Source organism: Physeter macrocephalus, chromosome 11 (assembly GCF_002837175.3).
Source record: "Physeter macrocephalus isolate SW-GA chromosome 11, ASM283717v5, whole genome shotgun sequence".
NCBI lineage: Eukaryota > Metazoa > Chordata > Mammalia > Artiodactyla > Physeteridae > Physeter > Physeter macrocephalus.
The window spans coordinates 124,441,131-124,468,991 of record NC_041224.1 but is presented as its reverse complement, the minus strand read 5'-3'; the positions used below and the strand labels follow the sequence as shown (position 1 = coordinate 124,468,991).

The following is a 27,861-nucleotide window of genomic DNA, read 5'->3' as shown; positions in this document are numbered from 1 at the left end:
ATGAAATTAGAACACTCCCTAACACCATACACAAAAATAATCTCAGAATGGATTAAAGACCTAAATGTAAGGCCAGACACTATCAAACTGTCAGAGGCAAACATAGGCAGAACACTCTATAAGATAAATCACAGTAAGATCCTTTTTTACCTACCTCCTAGAGAAATGGAAATAAAAACAAAAATAAACAAATGGGACCTAATTAAACTTGAAAGCTTTTGCACAGCAAAGGAAACCATAAAAAAGATGAAAAGCCATCCCTCAGAATGGGAGAAAATATTTGCAAATGAAGCAACTGACAAAGGACTAATCTCCACAATTTACAAGCAGCTCAGCAGCTCAGTATCAAAAAAACAAACAACCCAATCCAAAAATGGTCAGAAGACCTAAATAAACATTTCTCCAAAGAAGATAGATTGCCAGCAAACACATGAAAGAATGCTCAACATCATTAATCATTAGAGAAATGCAAATCAAAACTACAATGAGCTATCACCTCACACCAGTCAGAATGGCCATCATCAGAAAGCCTACAAATAATAAATGCTGAAGAGGGTATGGAGAAAAAGGAACTCTCCTGCACTGTTGGTGGGAATATAAATTGATACAGCCAGTTTGGAGAACAGTATGGAGGTTCCTTTAAAAACTAAGAATAGAACTACCGTATGACCCAGCAATCCCACTACTGGGCATATACCCTGAGAAAACCATAATTCAGAAAGAGTCATGTACCACAATGTTCATTGCAGCTCTATTTACAATCGCCAGGACATGGAAGCAACCTAAGTGTCCATTGACAGATGAATGGATAAAGAAGATGTGGCACATATATACAATGGCATATTACTCGTCCATAAAAAGAAACGAAGTTGCGTTATTTGTAGTGAGGTGGATGAACCTAGAGTCTGTCATACAGAGTGAAGTAAGTTAGAAAGAGAAAAACAAATACCGTATGCTAACACATATATATATGGAATCTGAAAAAAAATAATGGTTCTGATGTACCTAGGGGCAGGAGAGGAATAAAGACGCAGATATAGAGAATGGACTTGAGGACACAAGGAAGGGGAAGGGTAAGCTCGGATGAAGTGAGAGAGTAGCACTGACATATATACACTACCAGATGTAAAACAGATAGCTAGTGGGAAGCAGCTGCGTAGCACAGGGAGATCAGCTCGGTGCTTTGTGACCATCTAGAGAGGTGGGATAGCGATGGTAGGAGGCAGTCGCAAGAGAGAGGGGATATGGGGACATATGTATACATATAGCTGATTCACTTTGTTATACAGCAGAAACTAACACCACATTGTAAAGTAATTATACTCCAATAAAGGTGTTAAAATTTTTTTTGAAAATGCAAATGGCGATATTACACGTTCTCTATAAAAAGAGCTTACCGTTCAAAAGAAAAGATTTTTATCAAAGATAAGTCCTGTCTCTGCGTCTCTGAGAAGTGATTCTTAACTACTTGAGCCACATTTAGCCTTTCTGACTCACCTATTGCTGCGGGTGGGGTGGGGTGGTGGTGGGCAGCTGTGACACCAAAGAAACACTTGTGAAATTCAGCCATGAGTCACAGCTCACTTGAAGACAGATTTATTCATAAGATTATAGAACACTTTTCTTTTTCCTCTTGTTAGCACCACAACAGAGGTCTAGTATAATAAAATGGGTTACAGCTGAAGTAGCTGTAAGACACAGACTTTTTCTGATGAGGAGTACGAAGAGAAGCCCGAAGTTATGAGGGGAGACAAAAACAAAGACTCCAAAAGAATCTAAAGCCTCTGGCACCCATAGCTACAGCGAATACTAAACAAATTCATCTCTAGCCAGATGAATATAAATCCTCGCATTAAAGTCCCACTTATTTCAGGTCCTATTACGCAATGCAACGTATCTGATGTTTAATAAAAACTTACAAGGTATGGCAAAAGGTAGAAAAAACACAGACTGAAGAAACAAAGCAGGCATCCGAACAAGACTCAGATATAACTCATATATTGTAGTTATCAGAGAGAGAATTTAAAATAACTATGTTGACCTAATCAAACTTCTAAGCTTTTGCACAGCAAAGGAAACCATAAACAAAGCGAAAAGACAACTTATGGACTGGGAGAAAATATTTGCAAATAATGTGACTGACAAAGGCTTAATTTCCAAAATATACAAACAGCTCCTACAATTCAATAAGAAAACAACAAACAACCCAATCGAAAAATGGGCAGAAGACCTAAATAGACATTTGTCCAAAGAAGACATACAGATGGCCAACAAACACATGAAAAGATGTTCATCATCACTAATTATAGAAGAAATGCAAATCAAAACTACAATGAGGTATCACCTCACATCAGTTAGAATGGCCATCATTAAAAAGTATGCAAATAACAAATGCTTAACAGAGTGTGGAGAAAAGGGAACTCTCCTACACTATTGGTGGGAACGTAAATTGGTGCAGCCACTATGAAAAACAGTATGGAGGTTCCTCAAGAAACTAAAACATAGAGTCACCGTATGATTCAGCAATCCCACTTCTGGACATATACCCAGACAAAACTCTAATTCCAAAAGATACCTGCACCACTGTGTTCATAGCAGCACTATTTACAATAGTCCAGACATGGAAACAAACTAAATGCCCATCAACAGATGAATGGATAAAGAAGGTATGGTACATATCTATATACAATGGAATATTACTCAGCCATAAAAAGGACAAAATAATGCCATTTACAGCAACATGAATGGACCTAGAGATTATCATACTAAGTGAAGTAAGTCAGAAAGAGAAATAACTAATACCATTTGATATCACTTCTATGTGGAATCTAAAATATGACACAAATGAACATATCTACAAAACAAAAACAAACTCACAGATATAGAAAACAGACTTGTGGTTACCAAGGGGGAGGGCTGGGGAGGGAAGGACTGGGAGTTTGAGATTAGCAGATGCAAACTATTCTATATAGGATGGATAAGCAACAAGGTCCTACTGTATAGCACAGGGAAGTATATTCAATATCTTGTGATAAACCATAATGGAAAAGAGTATAAAAAAGAATATATATATATAACTGAGTCACTTTGCTGTACAGAAATTAACACAACATTGTAAATCAACTATACTTCAATAGAAAAATAAAAATAAAATAACTATGTTTAATTTGTTAACAGTTGCAAAGGAAAAGGTAGACAACACGCAAGAACAGATGAATAAGGTAAGTAGAGAGTTGACAACTCCAAGAAAGAATCAAAAAAGAAATTATAGAATTAAAAAACAATATAACAGCAAAAAATGCCCTTAGCAGACTCATGAGTAGACTGAACACAGTCAAGGAAAGAAACAGTAAGCTTCAAGGTATGTCAATAGAAATGTCCCAGACTGAACTAGAAGTAAAAAAAGAATGAAAAAAAGAAAAGAAACAGAATATCCAAGAACTGCAGGACAATTTCAAAGGATGAAACACACACAACTGTAAAATCCAAGGAGAAGAAAGAGATAATGGAGAAGGAGAAATATTTGAAATAATCCTCGCCAAGACATCTCTAAAATTAAAGACAAACACCAAACTACAGGTCCAGGAAGGTAAGAAAACTCCACACAGAACAAATACCAAAAAATCTACACTTAGGCATATCATATTCACACTGCAGTAAACCAAGTATAAAGGAAAAATCTTGAAAGAAACCAGAGGGCAAATGTCACCTTAATTATAGAAGATTAAGTCTAAGGACTGTGTTGGGCTTCCCATCAGAAAAGATGTAACAAAAAGAAAGTGAACTAAAATGTATAAAGTATTGAAAAAACAACAACAACAACAACAATACAAAACTAAGATTCTATATCCAGAAACATTTTCCTTCAAAAGTAAAGGAGAAAAAAATATTTTCTCAGACAAAATAAAAAGTGAGGAAATTCATCAGAAGCAGATGTGCCCTGCAAGAAATTTTAAAAGAAGTTCTTCAGGGAGAAAGAAAGTGATATAAGTCAGAAACTTAGATCAACATAAAGAAGAGTATCAGAGAAGGAAAATAATGAAGGTGAAATATTTTTCTTATGCTTAACTGATTTAAAAGATAACTATTTGTTCAATATAATAATATTAATAATGTTTTACATGAATATAACACATGGTTAAGTGAAATGAATGGTAACAACATTATAAGAGATGGGAGGGAGAAATTGGGAATGGTCTCAGTTATGTATATACTTGTGAACTAGTGCAGTGTTATTTAAAAGTGGACTTAAAGGTAAATGTATACTGCAAATGCTAGAGCAGCCACTAAAAACATCTTAAAAACTAGTAAAATTAATACAGGGGAGAAAGTGGAATCATAAAAAATGTTCAATTAAAATCTTTGAGAGCACAGAAAAATAGGAGTGGTTAAGAAAGTAAAAAGAACAAGTGCAATAAATAAAAAACTTAAAATATGGTAGAAATTAATCCAATGAATGCAATAATCATTTTAAACATGAATGGTCCAAGTAAAAGACAGAGATTGTCAGATTCAGTTATAAAAAAAGACTTAACTGTATGTTTTCTACAAGAAACTTTAAATATATAGATACACTGATTAAAAGTAAAGGGATGGAGAGAGATCATATTAACACTAATCCAAAACAAGCTGACATAGTTATATTAATTTCAGACAAAGCTGACTTCAGAACAGATTTCTAGGGACAAGGAAGGACATTACTTAATGACAAAAGGGTAAATTGTTCAAGAAGACATAACAATCTGTAAAATGTATCCACCTAACAACAGAGAATCAAAAGATATGAGGCAAAACTGACAGAATTGCAAGGAGAAACAGACAATCCCACTATTATAGTTGGAGAGGTTAATGCTTCTTTTTTAGTAATTGATAGATCCTGCAGGCAAATAATTAGTAAGGACATAGTTTGAATAGCACTATCAATCAACTTGAAATAATTGACATTTATAGAGTACTTCATCCAACAGCAGAATACACATTCTTCTCAAGCTCATATGGAACAATCACCAAGACAGACCACATTCTGGGCATAAAACATACCTTAACAAATGTAAGAGGATAGAAAACGTACAGAATATGTTATCAAGTAACAATGAAAATAAATGTTATTAAATCAGTAACAGAAAGCTGAAAAATATAAAAATATTTAGAGATGAAGCGACATACTTCTAAATAACTCATAGGTCAAAGAAGTTTCAAGAGAATTTAGAAATATTTTGAACTAAATTCATATAAAAATACAAATTATTGAAAACTGGGATGTAGCAAAAGCACTGCTTATTGGGAAATTTATAACATGGAACACATATATTAGGAAAAAAGATATAAAATCAATAATTTAAGCTTTCACCTTAGGAGCCTAGAGAAAGATGAGGTATATTAAACAGAGAAAGATGAGGTATATTAAACTAAAGTAAACAGAAGAAAATAAATAATAAAAATTTGAGGAAAAAGGAATTAAATGGAAAGCAGGAAAACAAAAGAGCAAATCAATATAACCTAGATCTGGTTTTATGAAGAAATCAATAAAATTGATAAACTTCAACCAGGGTAACCAAGAAAAAAAAGAGAGAAGATACTAATTACTGATATCAGAAATAAGGCTATCATTACTGATGTCTGATTTAACAAACATTAAAAAGGATAATAAGAGAATATTATGAACAACTCTACATCCACAAATTTGATAATTTACATGCAATGCACCAATTCCTTGAAAGATACTAACTACCAAAACTCACACCAGTAGAGTAGATAATCAGAATAAGTCTCTATTTCCTAATGACACTGAATGAACAATTAACAATTTTCTGAAAAAGAAAGCACCTGGCCCAGTCTGTCTCAATGGTGAATTCTACCAAACACTTAAGGGGAAATGGTACTGATTCTATACAAACTCTTCCAGAAAATAGAAGCAGAGGTAACATTCCTTAACTTATTCCATGTGGCCACCATGACCCTAATACCAAAACCAGATAAAGACACTGCAAGAATGGAAAACTACAGACCAAAAGTTCTCCTTAATGTAAATGTTAAGAATCCTTTAAAAAATTAGCAAATTGAATCCAATGATAAAGATTATACATAATTAACAAATGACCATTATTCTTGTCATGCAAGGCTAATTCAAAAATTAAAAATCAGTGTTCCATCACGCAAACAAGCTAATAATAAAAAAAAGCGTACATCAAATTGATGCAGAAAAAGCATTTGGCAAAATCCTACACCTTTTCATGAGAAAAATTCTCAGCTAACTAAGAATAAAGAAGAACTTCCTCAACTTGGTAATGAACTTCTACAAAATGCCTACAGCTAATATCTTACTTAATGGTGTGAAACTGGATATTTTCCCTCCAAGACTGGGAACAATGCAAGGATGTTTCCTTTCACCATTCCTATACAGCAGGATACTGGAAGTCCTAGCTAGTGCAATAAGACATAAACAGGAAATAAAAGTTATGAAGATTGAGAAGTAAAAATAAAACTGCTTTGTTCACAGAAACTTAATTGTTTACATGAAAAGTCCCAGAGAACTGACAAAAAAAACTCCTGGAATTAATAAGTGAGTATAAATCTAATAAAATATATACAGGATATTTAGGTAGAAATCAGTGCATGTGTATAACAATGTACTTTATCTGCAGTAGTCTTAAAATCAAAACAAGAAGAAATAAATTTTAATGTATTAATACAACAGATCACTTCTACAACAATGAAGATCTATATACAACAACTGAAATATATCTCAAAAAGCAAAATATAAAGCAAAAGACACAAGATACAAATGGCAAGTACAGTAATAATCCATTTCTACATAGTTCAAAATCTGACAAAACTATCTATATATGTTATGGAAGCATACATAGGAAGTAAAACTAAAAAAAAAAAACAAAGAAGTTATTATATAGCTTAGATCATGATACAGTTGTCAGCTTAGTAAAGAAGAATAACATTTTGGATAGAAGCAGAGAAGGACAATGACAATGTTCTATTTTTTGAACTGAGTGATAGTCTCACTGTTATTCACACTGTAGTTATTCATTAAAATGTACATACGTTTTATGAAGCTTTCTGTATTAAATGTTGCAATATAATAAGAACACATTTTTTCAGTAAAATATTAAACCATGATGATAATAACCATAGCAACAACAACCAGTCAATGGGAGTAAACAGCAGTATAGAGGCCAATGATAATCAAAGAAATAAACTGGAAGATGGAAAAAAAAGAGATTTATCTGTAAAAGTGTAAAACAGCCCCAAATGAACTTTAAGTATTTAAGTTATACCTTAGAAGAAGTTAAGCCAGTTTCTTCCATTAATTGTCTGTGAAGCTCAGATATATATATATATATTTAATATATATATTAAAAATCTTCTCTTGGTCCCTAATCCTTCAATTTTAAATGAAGAAAGCCATGCTCTTTTAAAATTCTATTTAATTATGTGAATATCTGCTGAATTTCCTACTGATTTCTAGATTCTGACTAAGAATCAGATTGATCATGCTATTTCCAGCTAATATAAAGATTTTATATTTAAATATGCCAAAATCAAGCTTTCTGGGAGAGTGCAGAGACAAGGTCATGATTCTGGGACTGGAGAAAACAAATATTAACAAATCTTGAGGGATTCAAACATGATTCTATTCCCCCCAAAAAAAGGAACCCATGAAATGTCTTAATGGCATTTTAATGTTGAGTACAATGTAAATTAGGAAAAAAATTAGAAGCTGACTTAAGGTTTGATGAGCTCCATTATCATGATCCATTAAAATCTAAAACTGACTACCACAATAGAAACTCCATAACGTTCGTTATCAAGAAAATGATGAAAAGGAAAATTGTGCTTCCTTAGTTTGTAAAAGTGCATGTACCCTAAATTGGTACTTACCATAAAATTACTTAGTGCAAACATCATACACTATGACAAAACATGAAAAATAGTACTCTTAAAGGAGAGAAAATATAAGAACGGCCATGATCACCATTTTCATTCACCGTTATAAGAGATCCTAACCTGTTCAATTAGATAATGGAAATATAAGGGAAATTTTAATAATGCTATTTTATAGATATTATCAATAAAATTATATAATTTCAAGAACTACAAACTACTAAAGCCAATAAGAATTCAGCAAAGTTGCTTAGAAAATATAATGATTAAAAAGCAACATTACTATACAGACACAATCAGCAGAAAATGTAACGTTTTAAAAGTCCATTCGCAAAAGCACAAAATCTTGTAAAGAAATAAAAGAGAAATGCAAGACATATAAGGAGAAATGTATAAAACCTTATTATAGGACCTGTAAAAGATGGTTGATAGATATATATATATTAAAAAATTGAAAAAATATTTCTTCCCAAACTAAAATAAAAATTATTGGAGTAAATGTGATTCCAGTAAAATTTACATGATTTTTCATCAAACTTCTCTATGTCCAAAATTGAAACAGAAGGATGAAGAATAAAGAGCCAACATTGGCCAAGGCAAGTGTGAAGGAGGAATGAAAGGAGTGGATTCATTCATCCTACAATCTATTAAGACATAAGCAGAATAATTAGATTACAGCATGTTATTTGTGCAAGGATGATGAATAGAACAATAAAATAAAATAGAAAATAAAAAAATACATCTATGCATATGTGAAAGCTCTGTGAATGGCAGAGTTAGAGTTTCAATTCAATAGGGAAAGGATAAATTATTCAATAAAAAACAATATCAGGACAGTTGGTTACCAGCATGGAAAAAATAAAATAGAACTCCAAATATAATTTCCACACTATCTAAAAAAAATGTAAAGATACTTTTAAAATATTAAAATAATACATAGAAAAATATCTTTATTTCTTCAATAGCAGAGAACAATAGCTTAAACAATGCAAAAAAAACCCCAAAAAGCACACATACATATATCAAACCAAAAGAAACAATTGATAATTTTACCACATTAAAATGAAAACATTTTATCTGGGTAAGGAGTTCCTGAGATAATCCCTTTTCTAGAGCTTGGGGTCCTTTGTGCATATCTCTCTTCGTAAAAATGATTTACTTCCTTTGGTCATGCACTGTCCCTTAAAATTAAAGACTGAAACTATTAAATATTTTAAAAAGCTGATGAAACTTGATGACATTAAAGTATGTTGAATTAAGGCATGCATACTGTGTGTGAAATGTTAAATGTGTCAGTAGCACTTATACTTAAAAACTACCTCTGGGTTACTAGTGTAGGTAAGCCCCAGAATTCTCATAGACCTACACTAAATAAGATCCAGGAATATTCTCAGCTGACACCATAAAAGAGGGTGCTTAATGTCCATCTCTCCAGTACAGTCTGAGGCAACATAATCTCATCCAGTTCACCACTATTTTACTGGTAGATCCTCTGATGGAAGTGCTATTTCCCTTGAGGATGGGAAAGGGTCACGTTTCCTTGGGCATCTGAAAGCTGCAGGAACAATTTCACAACTCTCACTCTCCTTTGACTTTAGTGTATGCAAACCACTCCTGAATGGTAATAAATATTAGCTATATACCTCCCTCTTAAGCCCTTCTGAGTGTCAAGGTTCAGATGCAGACATTGAAGCATGCCTGCTTATGACTCATACCTTGTGACGCTGCATCTGATTTAGGAAGGAAAAATCTTATTCCCGCCTCAACCCCTGAACCTAGAATATTAGTCCTTAATGAATACAGTGTAACATTATGAAAGTGAAAACACTAGCCATAGATTATAGGCAATATGTGTGTGACCCAAAAAATCCATGAACGACTATAATGCAAAATATATTTTTAAAAACTACTACAATCTGGTAAGAAAACACACCCTAATATAAAGATTAGCAAAGGGTTTCACCAAAAAGAAAATCTGAAAGGCCAATAAATTCTTGCACAGATTTTCAATCTTACTAATATATCAAATAATTTCAAGTTAATATAAGAATGAGAAAGCAACCCATATCGAATATGGCAATTCCAAAGTAACAGACACAGTAATATTTCATAATATCTAAGGAATTTATTTAAAACCTGAAACATGGAAGAAAGTTCAACAATGAAACTACTGAAATGTTTATACTGGGTTTTTTTTTATTAAGACATTACTTTTTAAGAGCGGTTTAAGGTTCACAGCAAAACTGAGGAAAAGATAGAGATTTTTCATATACTTACTATTCCCTGCCTCCACACATGTATAGACTCTCCTATTACTAATATCCTCAACTAGAGTGGAACATTTGCTACAATTGATTAACATAAAATTGACACATCATTATCACTCCAAATCCATAGTCTACATTACCGTTCATTCTTGGTGTATTACATTCTCTGGGTTTGGACAAATGTATAATGACATGTATCCATCATTATGGTATCAGACAGAGTATTTTCACCGCCCTAAAAATCCTCTGTGCTCTGTCTATGCACCTCCTACCCCCAAACACATAGCAACCACTGATCTTTTTACTGTTTTCATAGTTTTGTTTCCAGAATATCATGTAGTTGGAATCATGCAGTGTGTAGCCTTTTCAGATTGCCTTCTTTCTTTAGTAATAGGCATCCGTCAATTATGAATAAAACTACTATCCAAATCCATGTGCAGTTTTTTGTGTGGACGTAAGTTTTTAACTCTTTTGGGTAAATAGAAAAGGAGCATGACTGCTGGATCATATGGTAAGAGTATGTTTAGTTATGTAAGGAACAGGCGAACTGTCTTCCAAAGTGGCTGTACCATCTTGCATTCCCACTAGCAGTGAATGAAAGTTCCTGATGCTCCAAAACCTTGCCAGCTTTGGTGTTGTCAGTGTTCCAGATTTTGGGCTTTCTAATAGGTGTGAAGTAGCAACTCACTGTTGTTTTAATTTGTATTTTCCTTATGACATATGATGTAGAACATTTTTTCACCATCTGTATATCTGCTTTAGTGAGGTACCTGTTAAGGTCTTTGGCTCATTTCCTAAACATGTTGTGTTTTCATTGTTGAGTTTTAAGAGTTCATTGTGTATTTTGGACAACAGTCCTTTATCAGATGTATCTTTTGAAAATATTTTCTCCCAGTCTGTAGCTGGTGCTCTTATTCTCTTGACTTTGCCTTTCAAAGAGAAGTTGTTTTTTTATTTTTTTATTTTTATTTATTTATTTTTATTTATTTTTTTTTTTTGTGGTATGCGGGCCTCCCTCTGCTGTGGCCTCTCCCGTTGCGGAGCACAGGCTCTGGACGCGCAGGCCCAGCGGCCATGGCTCACGGGCCCAGCCGCTCCGCGGCATGTGGGATCTTCCCGGACCGGGGCACGAACCCGGTTCCCCTGCATCGGCAGGCGGACGCGCAACCACTGCGCCACCAGGGAAGCCCATATTTTTTTTTATTTTTAAAGAAGCCCAGCTTATCAATTATTTCATTTGTGGATTGTTTCTTAGGTGTCGTACATAAAAAGGCATCACCATACCTAATGTTATCTAGGTTTTCTCCTATATTATCTTCTAGGATTTATAGTATTGTATATTACATTTAGGTCTCTGATCCATTTTAAGTTAACTTTTGTGAAGGTTGTAAGGTCTGTGTCTAGATTCATTTTTTTGCTTGTGCATGTCCAGTTGTTCCATCACCATTTGTTGAAGAGGCTGTCTGCTCCATTGTATTGCCTTTGCTCCTTTGTCAAAGATCAGTTGACTATACTTATGGGGGTCTATTTCTGGGCTCTCTATTCTGTTTGCCTGTCCATTGACCTATTTGCCTATTCTTTCACTAATACTACACTTTCTTGATCACTGAAGCTTTACAGTAAAACTTGAAATTGGGTATCATCAGTCCTCCAACTTTGCTCTTCTTTAATATTGTGTTGGTTATTCTAGGTCTTTTGCGTCTCCACATAAATGTTAGAATCAGTTTATGAATATCCACAAAATAACTTGTTGGGATTTTGATTGGGATTGCATTGAATCTATAGATCTAGTTGGCAAGTAATGGCATCCTGACAATATTGAGTCCTGCCCTCCATGAACATGGAATATCTACATTTTAGTTGTATGTTTATACTCTTTTTATGTTTTACTTGCATGAGATCCTTTTATATGCTCTGGAATTTACAATTTTTAATCACTTAAATTATTAAATTACATAGTTGTTTTTGTGATACAAGATAATTTGTATAAATTTAATGAAACATTATGAGGTTTATTCTTGTTTTCAATTTTTTAGTAAACTTCTATGTATTTAGAATGATTATGAAATGCTGGTTAATTTACATTCAGTGAAATGAAAATTCCTATATGTCCTAAGCAAAGATTACTAATTTGCAAGGAATTGCAGCATATCAAAACACACCTAATATGAAAAAGAGAAATAAGATAAAAATCTCTATAACTAACCATTCCTCATAAAGATTTCTGGTACCTTGGAATTGCCATTATTATTGCCATTATTATTTTTAATGTATTTGATCTGTGTATTTTTAAAGTAAATCCCTGATATTTGTTACTTCTCATACGATTATCTTGTATAAAAGTGCATTGCAAAATGTATAAATAAGTGGTCTTTTGGTTTATTTGGAGTAGGTTAAATAAGAGTTTCTCATATAGTAGTACATCTTATAGACTAGAGTTACTGTTTTCTTAATATCTAGACTTATTTCTGAAGGTGACTCAAGAAATAGCCTGTGAAACAAAAGCATAAAAAAACCTATTTGAGAAAAACACCTGCCTGAGTCTAGAGCACAGACTTGATAATTTCTGAGGTTTGAAATATATGAGAACAAAATATTACCTGTCACATGGGTATCATGTGGCAAAAATAATGATAAGGATACTAACAAGACTGGGTAAGGATAAGTTAAACTTAATGACTGCTAGATTCTTACTTGACATTTTCTTAAATATCTTCCTTATTTATCATTACTTTTCATAATGGAACAGTATAGATCTCTTTTCATAAATACCCTTGCACAACTGCATGAGGAGTCATATATATGGATTTTGTCCCCAAGTACTAGAAATCAGGAATACCACCATGAAACTACCAATAAAATGTAGCAGAGCATTGCTGAAGAGGTTTAAAGAATCTCTCTATACCTTTAATAAAAGTTACTTGTATGTTATGATGAATAGAGGACAAATCCAAGAAGTGATTCAGATGTTGGATGTCTGCCAGGCTCACTATTATGTCACTCATTCCTGGATACCAGTTTCCAGACTGAGGATATTTACATATAACTGCATCAATAAAATCCATGAATGACATAGGTCCACTCATTATCACTGTAATTGTTATATATAGAGTCATTCTTCAATTAAACCTGATCTAAAATTTTGAGATTCTACCATTTCAAGATGCATATAAGAAATATTGAAAAGTGTTTCAAAATATAACCCTGATAAAATGAAAACATTTTATTAAATTACATATAAAATGTTTTGTCAGAATTTCCTTTTCAGTCCTCTCCTTTGAGTAGAGAATTCTTATTACAGAAAAGTGTATCTTTCTGTCTCTTTAAAAATAATGAATGCATGTTTTCAATTGTGGATTATTTCTGTGTTAGAATCATTATTGTAGTAGGTATTGAAATAATCTAAAAGGCACGCATTTGCCTGTAACAGAACTCTATCTTCAAGTCATAAAAAAGTAAGCAGGTATTAAAAGGTAATTTGTTTTCTAGATATTAAACAGTATGTTAAGTCTTCAGGATTTAGCATAGTAATCCATATTTGCATGCAAGTGATCAAAAAGAAAGCCAGATTCTTATTATGGATTTAGAATTGCCCGACATTGAGAAAAATAGACACCTTAAAACAAAAGTTGCTTTTACCTCAGCAACAGAGCTTTCGCCTCAGTTGCCAAATCTTATGTGCCTCAGTTGCCAAATCTTATGTGCCTGATCTTTTACCATATAAATACACAGAAAATGTGTTTTATGTCAAGTAAGTTATACCTTTAACATTCCTAATAGTTCATTAATTAATTAAACAAATGAGATCAAGCTACCATCCTGCAAGGTCACAGTCATCATCCATCCAGCTTTATGTATGTAACCAGGGGTGATGGAAGAGGTTATCATAAACATCACCTCCTGCTTGTCTGCATCCCCAATGGTGTGCTTTATTTATCCCCTCTAGGTGATAAAATACCTTTAGCACCACTGATGCTCTTAAACATTCTAGGTATCAAATACTTTTGTGTCAAAACCATATTATCTAAGTTAAGTGTATTATCTAAGTTAGTTTTCAAAATCAAGTCTCTAGGTTTTCTTATATTATTAATGTTTTCAGCTAGTAATGATATGTCTCTGAAGTCCCTGATTTTTACACATCTTTCCATGTAGTTCTAAGTATACATTTCACTATTTCCTCCCTTCATATTATGTCATTAGCAATATTAAGTTAGTGTTTGTGACCCATATAGCATACACATTTTCTCACAGTCTGTGAGTATCTTCCCATGGTAAATCATGAATTTTTTGCTAAAAGAAGTCTTTGCACTGCCATTTTTTTTCCTTTTCTGTAAAGTCTCCCACACACTGTTGAATATTGATGGAGAGATGCCTCGGTTTATCCAGAGAATTCCAAATCTGACATATGTTAAAATACTCCTAGTGCAGAGCACAGTGATATAAGTGAGGTGAACTGCATAGTCAGTGGAACAGGGTGCTCATCACAATAAACTGGGTAAGGTTGGGTCCATACAAATTGGATTTTTTCCAATGGGTTTCATAGCCAATGCTCTGCAATTAAGATTGTTGCCGTGCATCTAATGTCAGTTGCCAGGAGTACTCTCCACATGACATCAATTTCTTCTGGTCCTAAATGTAAAGTAACCATTATCTCCTAAAGCAAAGCATTTATTCAGACCTCTTCCCAGGACTCCTCACAGTAAGAGCTGTAATGTTAGCAACTCACAGGGCCAACACTAACAGTAGGCAGAGAGTGCAGAGGCTTTTCTAAATCAAATATTGCCAGCTAAGACATTTTAAATTTTGGTGTCAGTACTTAAGGGCTTTAGGGAGAACTTGCATTATCTCTCTAGCTTCTGGAATTTTTACCTAAATGAGACAACACATCAGCACATTAACAACAGTCCAAGGTTGAAACTTATCTCTGAAGCCCAGACAAAATCTACTTCTGGTAAGAATTACATTGGCATGATCTCAGATGCAAGTAAGCTCTTTTTACACTGAACATGACTGTGTAGCTTTTCATCACTATTTATCTTTTGCTAGTTCTTTCTGCATTGTAATACTCTTAGCTCTCCTACTGATTTATAATTATTTTTAGACAAAAATTTCAGTCGGATTCATTTGTACCTGCTTCATAACAGCAAGGACAGGGTCTTGATCCATCACTTATTAAAAAACAAGACCCTGAAGAATGATGCTGAGACTAAAAAGGGGAGAGGGTGGCAGGATAAGGGCACTGAAAATTCAGACACCTGCTGTGAATGGTGAGCGTGCAGTAAATTGGGGTCAATCTCTGACAAAAAAAATGCAAAAACAAATGAAGAGATCTAATAGTTGATACTTAAAAATTTTGTTCCAATTGATGTCCTTGGAGTCTTTCTTTTCTAAAATAAAAGGAAAAGAATGCTCATGTTTTACATGATAGAGGGAAGCTTCCCGTATTTTACCAACCAATACCTTGGATTTAACACTCATATTTAAACATTTGAACATTCATATTTAACACTTACCATTATTAGTATAGAAGTAAAATAAGTTCATGCCACTACTTGCAATGCTATTAGTTCTAGAAATAAAGAGGTCTGGCTCTTGTCAGGTGAATCAGAGTTTCAGGAACTTTGTAATAAATGTCATGACAGTTGTAAGGAAAACTGTCTCAATAAGTCACTAAAGAAAGGCAAACAACAAAATAACAATAACAAAAAACCCAGGTTGGCAGAAAGGCAAAATATAAGTACTAATTTTCCAGTAACAGTTCCTGTCTGTTATAATTTTCTCTCCCTGATACTCCAGTGATTTTTTTTTTTCAGATCTCAGGGATTTTTCTCTCTTAAAACACACATACACACACACACACACACACACACACACACACACACACGGGGTGGCGGCGGATTGGGGGGAAACTCTATGCCTGTGCTCACAGTGCCTAAAGGAAAAAAAGGGGTCACAATGTTGAGCAAAACAGACATGGATTGTGACCTTATAGTGCTTTCCATCTGGAAGGGATGTCAGTATTAGTCACACAACTGTACAAAGAGACATAACATGTTAATGAATTACAGTTATATGGTGCTATGAGACCATATAGTTGGGTTGGCCAAAAAGTTCATTTGGGTTTTTCCATAAGATGTTACAGAAAAACCTAAACGAACTTTTTGGCCAACCCAATAATAAAAGGATGATCGCATCAGGCGGAGCAAGAAAAGCTTCCTTCAAGAAGCAACTACTGTGTTGATATACTAGGCAAAAAGGAGATGGGAGTGGTGATTTGCTTAGGGAGAAGCAACCATGTACAAAGACCTCACTGGAGGTCACATGACAGGAAAGAGGAACTGAAAGGCCTCTGCATCTATCATGCAGGGAAAGATGAGTTGGAGGAATGAGTTGGAGGCATTTAAAAAAGTGCTAACCCATGGGAGTGTGTTAAGCCAGGAAAAGAAACTTGGTGAATGTTCTAAGGGGAATGGTCTTTAGAGAGGTGTGTCATCTCAGTTTTGCATTTTTTAAAGCTGTCTATGGAGAGCAGACAGAATAGATGCATCAGTGGGCATGAGCAGATAATTCAGAAGGCCTCTGGAGTAGTCCAGGGTAGAAATTATGGTAGTTGGGACCAGGGTACTGATGGTCTCAAATGAAGACAAGTGGATGAATTTGAGAAAAAATTTTGGTAGGGAAATATGACCAGATTAGGTGACCAAATTGTGGAATGAAGGAGAGGGGTGAAAAGAGGATTCTTATTTTTTCTGGTACATGATAATGTCATTTACTGAGCTCAAATCCATCAAAAGAGTGTATTTGTAGAGATGGCCAAGAGCTTAGTTTGTAACGTGTTAGATTAAGGCACTTAGGTGATTAGGTATATCAATTTGGAATTAACTGGCACCAAGTACATAAGTGAGAGTCATTAGCAAGTTTGCTTTCTTTGAGAAATTTTTTATTCTCCCTTCTTTCAAAATGAGCACTGCATGATATAACATGTTTACTCTCTGCTCTACCTGTCAGGATTATTGAAACTAATTCATGTAACCACTTTAGCATATTACTTTGTCCTATCAATAACACTAATTCTCTATCTATGTTTTTGTGGCTCAAGAATCTGGAATGATTTCAAGTATATACATATATACCCAAAGATATTAAGCATAAAAAAACTGGTTGAGAGCATATTCAAATTTTTAAAGCTACCTCAAAGAAATAATATAATAATCAAATAAATTAATGTTTATTAAAAATTACTAGAAAGTGTCAAATGATTATAAGTTGGTCATTATTATGATGAGGGGCTAAGACACTGTCAATAAATGTTATCAGAGTTGGTAATTTACAAGTCTTAAGTGTAGGGGAATTTTTTTCAGAAAAATAAAAAGTGTTTTAAATATTATATATTTAATGTCATTAAGGATACCTTAATATTTAGAAGGCATGCTAGCCTTGTAGAGTTATTATCATTGCTGTTATGTGTATAGTAAACAGTCTTTAGATAAATATATACATACCTATATATTTACACAGGCATGCACATTTCCTATTCAGATATTACTGTTTTTTCTTTAAATTTATCTGTGCTTTAGCTAAACAAGAACAGCAGAAACAGACAGAAGTACTACTTACTGGCCAAGACTAACTGAAGATGCCACAATGAGAAAAATAACCATCATAGCAACCACCACCATCTCAACTGTCCTGTACTAATAACAGGCATTCCATTCCCACATTATTTTACTACTTCTCCATTCATATTTTTTGCTTCCACTAAGAAAGTTCCCAGTATTCCATTTCATTTTTTAAAGGGATTTTAATGGATGTGCTATGAATTTTCAATGAGCTATCTGAAATTTGAGGAAGCTAATTAGGAATGTATTTACTTTCTCTTTTTTGAACGTGATTAATTCCATGAAAGACTTTCAGCCTAATGTCACTCCAAAGAAAAAAATTAAAAGGGAAAAGGAGGCTCTACTTTTACAGACTAATGGACTGGTAATTAAAAAAATTGAATTAAGCATTAACTCAGAAGAGTCCTTTTCAATATACAAATTATTTCTGTTTAGCCTTCTATTGCCAGGTTAATTAAGTAAATCCTCTGGTCTTGATTATAGCCATTAGCAAATGAAAATGTAGTTGAATTCACTAAGTCTTGTGATTTACACTAGGGAATCTATGTCAGTAAATATATCTCCTTGGCTAACAGTTTTCATAAAGTCAGATGTTTATTTAGAAAAAGAAAAATAAATAATGTTTCCCTTATCTGTGGAAAACAAAAATCATTAATTATCTAATTAATTGTTTGGGCAGATAAACACTCTGGGATTTCTTGTGACATTGCCTTTAAGAAATAAACCCAATACATTCCACATCTTCATAATGTGTGAAATCACCTCAGGCTCAGAGATGATCCTCAATTTCTTTAAGGAAAGTAAAAGGTGGAAAATTTAGAATGTCTTCCTCAAGTTGTTTTATTTAATAAAAAGCTCAAGGAAAAAAGCCATGAAAGCAATTCTTAAGATAAATGAATAAATCATGTACGAAAGGAGCACAAAGTAATAAAATATACATAGAAAAAACACACACTAAAATAATGATTTGTAATCTATCTTCTGCATACTCAGACTCATCATTTTATGCTACAGTTATAGTTATACTGAATTAACCTCAATATAACCTAATACATCCTTTTGTTTATGTCTTAAAAGTAGTCCTTCTATAGTACTTTGAGTACACTAGCAACGATATACTGGCTGCCTGTTTTAAATCTTATACAACGTAGCACCCTGATTCATAAATAAATTCTTAACAACAGTCTCTATATTCCCTTAAGGACACAGACCTGTCTGTTGCGGGCATTTTAAGCTGTAATATATTGCAAAATAAAACTAAGCTTATTAAGTATCTCCTACCCATTCCCTTCAAGGAAATTTCAATTGCTAAGCACCTAATTACTGAGAGACAATCTAGGCTATATCAAACTTCTGCTCCCTATACAAATGCACGCATAATCATTTCCTGTGTGGTCACTTTGTGATACAAATATACCTTTAACAGCAGCAAGGGATGCTTTTATCAAGTGTTTGGGGGAAGAAGGAAAAAAATAAACATGTCAAATTTAAACCAAATAAACTAGAAAAATGGCAAAATGATAGAATCTTATACATGGACCAGGAAAGTCTAAACTTTTCCAAATAAATTGCCTTTATTTTTTAAATCCTGAGAATATAATCATGTAATTGATGTGTTTACCTGATTTACCCAGTAATTAGAAAGCCAAAAGATAAACATGTAGCTGGGAATTTGGTTTTGGGTAGTACACAATACATTATGTTATATAATTTGTAATATGTCCCTCTTTTTCATTTTATTATCATACATGTGATTTCCCTTTTCCTTAATTTTTCCATATGCATATTTATAGGCTGCCATAACTCTCCTTCAATGACATAGAGAACATATCATTCAGTAAATCAACCAATCAGGAAAAGTGCTATTTCTAGCAACAGACCCTTACCCTCCATGTAGCACTAGAGATCACAGGCCTGGAAAGAGTACTCGATTTTTAAGAATCAAAAAACCAGGGATTTTATTCCATCTTCATAACTCATTAGCCAAGCAACTTTGATAAAATACTTGGTCATTCTGAATCTGTTTATTCATGTGCAAACATTATTATTTTAATCTCTCCCTTGTATAAGCCTCAAGGCTGCAAATATGAGTCATGATAACACAGGTGAAATAATCTCCAAAAAAAATCTGCAGATTCCATAAATATATAGGTTAGCGACATACAATGTGGTAGACTTTGTATTTCCAGAAAGACAGGACTCAAAAAATAAACGAAATAATCAGTGATGAATAATGCTGGTTTTTAATTTGTATATTAATTTGCAAGATTTCTATTTAGCCTCCCCTAAGAGTTTTCGAACCCACTGGCCAATGATCAAACTGAATGCAAGCAACTTACTTCTGGAGTCTGAAGAGTTCCTCACTGCTGAGAAGGAGTCAGCACTCGGCCTGTCTGCTGCAGAAGACGGACAGGGTGAAAGCATCTCCAAAGTTGATTCTGAGGATGGTGACAGAAGTAAGGTGCTCAGCTACTACATATCTTCCCAACACCTGGCAGAATGGTTACAGGGACTCTTCAAAGGAGACAAGCACAAAAAAAGTATATCAAAATATGCTTATGAAGTATCTTTGAAAAATATAGTTGCTGTTAACTGTGTGATCGATTTCAAACTCTATCAGGAATATCACTAAACAGAATTTAAATAGATTTGCATAATAAGGCTTTCCAGTGGAATGTGCAATATGCTCTGATTCCAATAGATATGTCAGCAGTCTGCTTTTCATTTTTGGAAATTTTCTTATCTCATAATTGAAAACAGTTTAAACAATTAAAAGATACATCATAGTTCAATTTTCTTTGTATTTCAATTAATTCAACTTGTAGGCTAATGTTAAACAAATTGCATAAGTCAACAAATACTAATCATCACCTACTAAGTACCAGATACCTGATGCTGGGGATACAGCAGTGAATGAATCGCATTAGTTTTGCCCTCATGGAGTTAACAGTTTTGTCATGTTGCCTGTTTTTTCTTAAATAGGGAAAATCCATTTATGTCAACCCATATGTCTAGGGAAAAAATACAGATGTGCCATTTATATTTTAACTTCCAGTCAGCAGATTGCTGATTTCTACCTTTCTGAGGGTTCCATGTCAATTTAAATAATAATCGACCTAGCTCTATCAGACACAATATTTAACTTTCTTTCGCCTAAGATGTATATAATAGTACCAACTGATATTCAATCACTGTCATTTTTAATGTAGAAACAGGCTGTTTTAAAAAATCTTCTTGAAATGAATAAAAGCATTTTGATTTACCTTTGGCTATGACTTATTTTATCTGCAGAGGCAAACATGAGGAGTGATACAATTCCAAAGGGTAAGAATAAAAAACAGACAGAAGATGACACAAGGATGACTTGGGTTTCGTTTATTGTTACTGTTATCTCCATTTGTGAAGATGTATGAATGGTCTTATAAAGCCAGAATTTAAGAGGGTGATTACATTGTCCTGACATACCCAATAATTAGGACTTTATTCAAAAAGAAAGTTAAACTATTGCTAAATTAATAAGGAATTTATTCTGAAGTGCTAAAAATCAATACACAGATAAATGGTAAATTTGAATAAAAGTACATTACATTTATTTATTTCAAGTTATTTTTATGAATCTGTGAACCAATCCTATCTAACTTTAAAATTTATATTTATCATGAAAGATGTTATTATAAAATTATAGAATGGATATCAGACACAACCCTCCCACACAGATATAAATCAATCATATGCCAAACATCTGAGATAGCTATTGTCTGCCTTTTCATTTATTTCTTTCCATGAATATTTTAAACTAAATTTTACATTTATATACACATGGTAAAAATATAAGAAATCCAAAAGTAAAAGTAAATCACCCTTTAAAGCAAGGTATATCCCTCTCAGAAAGAACCAATTTCACATTTCAGAACATCCTCTCAGAAATATTTCATGCATATATAAGTGTGTATGCATGTGTAGATTTTTATATATACATAAGAATCTTGTATGCTGTTTTGTCCTATTCCTTTCATTTAATATATCATGGAGATTATTCAATTTCTACCTCCTATCATCAACACCATCCATTCTATCAGTCAATATCTATCATATGAATACAACATAATCTGCTCATAATATGTCCCAATTGAAAATTATCATTTCCAGGATTTTCTTATTATGAAAATGGTATAACCAACATCCATGTGTCTATGCACATGCGTGATTCAATAATATATTAAATTCCTGGTATAAGTATAATAAGTGCTTAGAACTAAAATGTTTAAGCCAAAAAAACTCATTGTTTTTGAAACTCTGATCATTTTCCCTTCTCTGTAGTAACGAGGTAGTATTTACTACTACAGCAAGAATAAATGTGAATTTATAATTATGCTTTATATTAGTGCATTAGGACAGCAAATTATAAGTACTTCCAATTATTATGCTAACCAAAAGGAAAAAAAAGGATCGATGATCAAGGGTATTTCTGTCTTCATTTTAACATGAAAAGCATAGAAACTAATACAATCCCATCTAATTGAAATTCCCCAGAGAAAGTTCTTTATATGTATGGTTACATAATTTATTAATGATAACATTTTTCTTTTGTTATACTATCTTTTATTAAGAAATTACGATGTGCTAGCTACAAAAAAAAAAAATGTGTTATCCAAATCAATTCTCCCAGGAATCAAATGAGATAAATATATATTCATATACATGCTATACAAAATAAAGCAGGGATAGAGCTAGTACCTGGCAAAGCTGGAGGTTTCATCAGGGCCATCTCACTCCAAATCAATGCTCTTATATCTCATAATGTAAGTGAGGATTTCAGAAAACCATTATAGATTCTATAGTAAACAAACCCAAAAAAGGTGCTTTCGTTTTTTTTTTTTTTTTTTTTTTTTTGGTCCATGTATTTTGTTTGGCAAGCACAATGCCGAAAACAAGAGATTTTAGATTGGGATTCTAATAAAGCAATTTTCCCGTGTGATCTCATAAAGATTTCCTTTTCTTCATGACAGTATGTTGAAATAAAACATCTTATAAGAAATTCAGATTAATTCCTTAGTTCCAACTTGTTGCTATGTTGGCCTTCTTCCACAGTCTTAGAAAATTTGTCAACTGTTACTATTTACGTACATTTATTCCCAAGAAATATGGTTCTCCCTCTAACAGTCATCTTAGATGCCAATAAACTCTGAAAGAACTCAGGAAACATGAGGTCTTTGTTTGGCAAAACTCTGGGAGTTATTAAGGAATATCTTTTAAACAACTGAGAATCATGACCCCTTCCAGTGCCTAATAGTACTTTCTTCTCCTCTATAATGAATGTCCATCAGTTGTCTAAACATGTATTTTAACTTGAATCTCACTATTGGCAAAGGCAGAACTTTAAAGTCTTATGAACCTGGGTTGGAATCATAACTATGATAGTATTCTTCAGTTTCCTCTTTTAAAATGAAAAAAAGCAATAGTATAAAAAGTTGTAATTGTTTCAAAGCATAGTATATCTGAAAGTACCAGTTGTGGTGCTTTATTCACTGTAGGGCATTCAATAATTTTGTTTCCCTCAGGAACTTCTTCCTAAGGCTGCCCTAAGTTTTAACCCATTGAACACTAAGGAAACCCTTGAAGTATTTGAAGATAACAGTAACATAATCTTAAGTATTCCTTTCAGTATAAAGATCCAGAGTTTGAACAATTACGAATCCACCCAATGGCATCATTACTGATCTTTCTCCACCTTATCTCTAATAGTGCAAAATAACATGAGGGAGGTGTTTTACATTAGTCCTTAATTATATTTACCTTGTGTTGAAAATGATTAAAAATTAAACATTTAGTCATCCAGGTGCTTGATCTACATGAAGCAAAAAGTCAGATGTTTGGATATATGTGAACAAATGGATCATATGGTTTCACTACAATTCATTTAATCACATATTTAATAATCATATATTGCTTGGCATCGTATGGCCATGATCTTTAGTGCACTACTCCAAAAATGAGGGTACAACATAAGAAATGCTATTTTATTAAGACAAATAGCTTGAAAAAATTGACCAGAAATGTAAAATAAAACTGGAAATCACTTCACATAAATGAGTTTTTTAAATGCATAAATATTCAGAAGGATTCAGATAAATACTATTACTAAAGCAAGCTTGCCTCATCACCAGCACTGCTAAACCTAATTTAAAAATTAAATTAGAGACACTGATTGAATATGGAAATGCATTTGTGTTATTGGATAAAAGTGTTGTATCATGTACTTAGCTATAGGAAAATGTTTACAAATTATTATACACGTCCAGGATCATATGATAAATAAATTAATGCACCACTAGAGCATTTATTCCTTAATGTAAATGTCACATTGTAAATGAGAACAACTAATCATTCCTTTCCTCTAACTGCAAGAGTTCAGCAGTTAAATAAAACATAAATCCTGGTGACCTAAAAATTTTATTACTGCATTTGCAATTTCCTGTTAACAACTCAAGAAAATAACTTCAAGTGATGCTGTATTTCAATAAGATACAACCCAAGGTGAAGGGCATTTTTGGAAGGGGCAGAGGGTGGGTAGAGGTGGTTGTTGGCTTTGGATTTTTTTTTTTTAAGGAACTGAGTCCTTCCCTAAATTTAATAATGATAATTTAATATAATGGATTTTTCATGATAAACAGCAGATACTAAACGAATAACTGATTTAGTGAAGAAACCGAATGCATTACCCCAATTTGACTTTAATTATAAAAAGTTTATTTACTAGATTTTGTTTGCAAAAGTCTTATATAAACATAAATAAAATAAATGTAAAATAAGGCCCAATGAAGATTATAGAGCTAATGAAGTATTTTTCCTTGTATAACTAATATTTTCTTACATGACAGAGCCAAAATAATCCAAAATAGCAACAAAAAATACTTCAATGTATAAATCCTTCACAAGATAAACTTTCTCTGCTAAAAACTTCCTTGAAATTTCTTTGAATTTCAAAGCTCAGGAAACATTTTTTTTTTTTCTTCCTAAAGACAACTTTGAGTGGCACATCTTATCCTTTGGTGAAGTGAGAGAATTGTCCTTTTACTTCTTCCTGTCCTAGATCATAGTCTGTTCTGACAATATAAATGTCAGTCCTGCTCTGTTCCCTTGAAGACAGGGAAAAATAAAATGCAACATTCTTGTTGCTCTTAGTGATTAGGGAAAAGTCAGCAGACAGATACTATGGGCACATAATCTTCATGTCAGTGTGTCACCTTGGTAATGATCTTTTTCAATTAAGAGAATATCAGTAAGTTCTTATTAATACAATGTTTAACTATATGTATCTACATACAGTGTTTCATTCTTTCCTTCTTCACTCCTTTCTTCTTTCCTGTCCCCCCATTCCTTCCCTCCCTTTCTCCTTCCCTCCCTCCTTCCATGACTTCCCTGCCTCCCTGTCTTCTGTGACTCTTGATTTACTTAAAACTTTTGTCTCTTAGTTTTAAAATGGTTATAATAATACCTATATCATAGCATCATTTTGAATGTTATTTGTGTATTACACATATGCACATACTTGTGGATGTGAGTAGTGCAAGTGCCCAAATACTATAACTTGCAAAAAAAAAAAAAAGAGACTTTATATTTTATATAAAACAAAACCCTCTACATTTCAAACTATTTCTACCTGATTCTGCCCTCTTTCCACTTCTTCCTTCAGAGTACCAACAGAGTTTCATATCAGGTTGAGATATCAAGTTTTTTAACATTAGTCCATACTGGCACTGGTGCTTTGTCTCCATCTGATCTCTGACCATTTTGTTCAGTGATGCATCAGTTTACTTAAACATTCTATATATGCAGGTTCTCATCCTCCCCCTACTTTTCCTCCCTCCATCCTTTCACCTCTTCTTCCCCCCCTCCACACACACTTCCCTTTCTCTGCTTTCATTCTTTTCTTTCCTCTATAACCTCACCTCTTGCAGGTGCAATCAGAAATGAGTTCATAAAGAAAGCATAATACTGTACACATCCTCTAAACATAAAAATTTTTAAAACACATTTTAACAGAATTTCAAAACATGTATATATTATACATGTACTCTCCTCAAATTCTGACTCATGTAGAAATCTGTAGAAACCAGATCTTTTTTTGATCTTTTTTTTTTTTTTTTTTTTGCGGTATGCAGGCCTCTCACTGCTGTGGCCTCCCCCGTTGCGGAGCACAGGCTCCGGATGCGCAGGCTCAGCAGCCAGGGCTCAAGGGCCTAGCCGCTCCGCGGCATGTGGGATCCTCCCGGACTGGGGCACGAACCCGCGTCCCCTGCATCGGCAGGTGGACTCTCAACCACTGCGCCACCAGGGAAGTCCCAGATCATTTTTTAATACGCAGATGAGAAAGTGCATGTCCCATATGTTTATTAATATTCATTATACAAGTAATACATGAGTACACTTCTTTTAAAATTAAATATAATCGATAGGAGTTAGGGATGGGGGAGGGAGGGAGCTGTGGGTACAAATGCATAGCAGGAGGTATTATGGTGATAGAACCATTTTGTATTTTGACTGTGTTCATACATGCCTACATATGTGATAAAATTTAGAAAACTAAATATAAACACACACAAGTATATGTATAACTGGTAAAATCTGAATAAGGTCAGTGGATTAGAGCAATGTAAATTTCTTGGTTGAGCTATTAGATTTTATACTACAGTTACGCAAAATGTATCACTGGGAGAAACTAGGTATAGGGTACATAGGGATCTCTGTATTATTTCTCACAACTGCATGTGAATCTACATAATGGTATATCATGTGTCTTGGAATAACCCTTATGAGGCAACAGTATCAGGCTGCAATCTCAGCATTCATTAATAGAAAAGGAACATCCAGAACACCAATTTAACAACTTCAGTAAATTATTCAGTCCTTATTAAACTACATCTTGAATACAGTGTCTCCAGGAAAACTAGAAAAAAAAAAAACCTTAAATCCATTAGTCAATGAAAGTACAGCATTGTTGCTTGTGTTGGGTACCAGAGCACATCAGTGGCATTACTGTAAGGGACAAGAATTAGGTCTTGCACCACTAATGTGTATACGGTAATTTATCCAACTGCTGTGTGCCTTGGTGGACTGAGGTTGAACAGAGTCTCTCTAGCTGCTCTTACCTGTATTAGCCAAAAAATAAAAGAAAATATGGATTTCTGGTGCTTGGGAAATGTGAGGTGGTTTAAACGAGTGGGAGGAAATGCTGCGTGTATGGATAGGAATCATTCTGTGTTTTTGTTGTGGTAGTGGTTGTTTCTTTGTTTTTAATTCATTACCTTATGCTCTATTCAAAATGCTAAATAAACTATATTATAAAATAAACCTACTTGAAATTTATAAATCCAAAGAAGTGAATTTATGACCTAAGTAAATTCAACTCACACACAGGCATACTATATATACAGTGTATTAGAAATACCGACATAGTATATATGCACAGTACATTAGAAATATCTACTTTATGCATATATGGATAAAGTAGACATTTCTAATATGCACACCCTCATGAGTATATATGAGAACACTGTATAAATAAAAATGTATGTAGACAGATTGAGCATGCTTTATAATGGTCACAATAAGAACATTATAGCATATATACTAGACTAAAGTCAATGAGTTGAATAGGAGGCTGTAAATCCTGGGCAACTGTTGAGCAATTGTAAATTAGATTCACAGTGGCTTAAAAGAAGATTTTGGAGCAATCTCAGAAGAACCAAGGACCACCTGGAGACTGGAAGTTGGAACCACTGCAAACATGCTAATAGGCAATATGGGAACAGAAAATATCTAGAAGCATGAGGAGTACTTCCTTTGAGTGGCTGGGTGGGAAGGACTTAAAGCCACATTTACAACTACAGGGAAGAACTAAGAGAATGGAGTGAGAGGTATCACACTTACGATGTATCCCTAATGGTACATCATGTGCCTTAGCTCTCCTATTGTCTTACAAGCTTTTTGAGGTCCAGGAACATCATATGGGTAACTGCATGCCCAGCAGCATCAAGCACACTCAGATACATAAAACAGACACTCAAGAAATACAA

The 27,861-nt window shown here is 33.5% G+C and overlaps 1 protein-coding gene across 1 annotated transcript in view; it reads right to left on the bottom strand.

Moving 5' to 3' along the window:
• The window catches only part of LRFN5 (leucine rich repeat and fibronectin type III domain containing 5), a 280,615-nt gene that overhangs the window by 130,767 nt on the left and 121,987 nt on the right, over positions 1–27,861 (bottom strand). Inside the window, exon 2 of the mRNA XM_024117969.3 lies at positions 20,122–20,296. The gene's annotated coding sequence lies outside the window, so the exon portion shown is untranslated. The remainder of the gene's footprint in view (positions 1–20,121; positions 20,297–27,861) is intronic.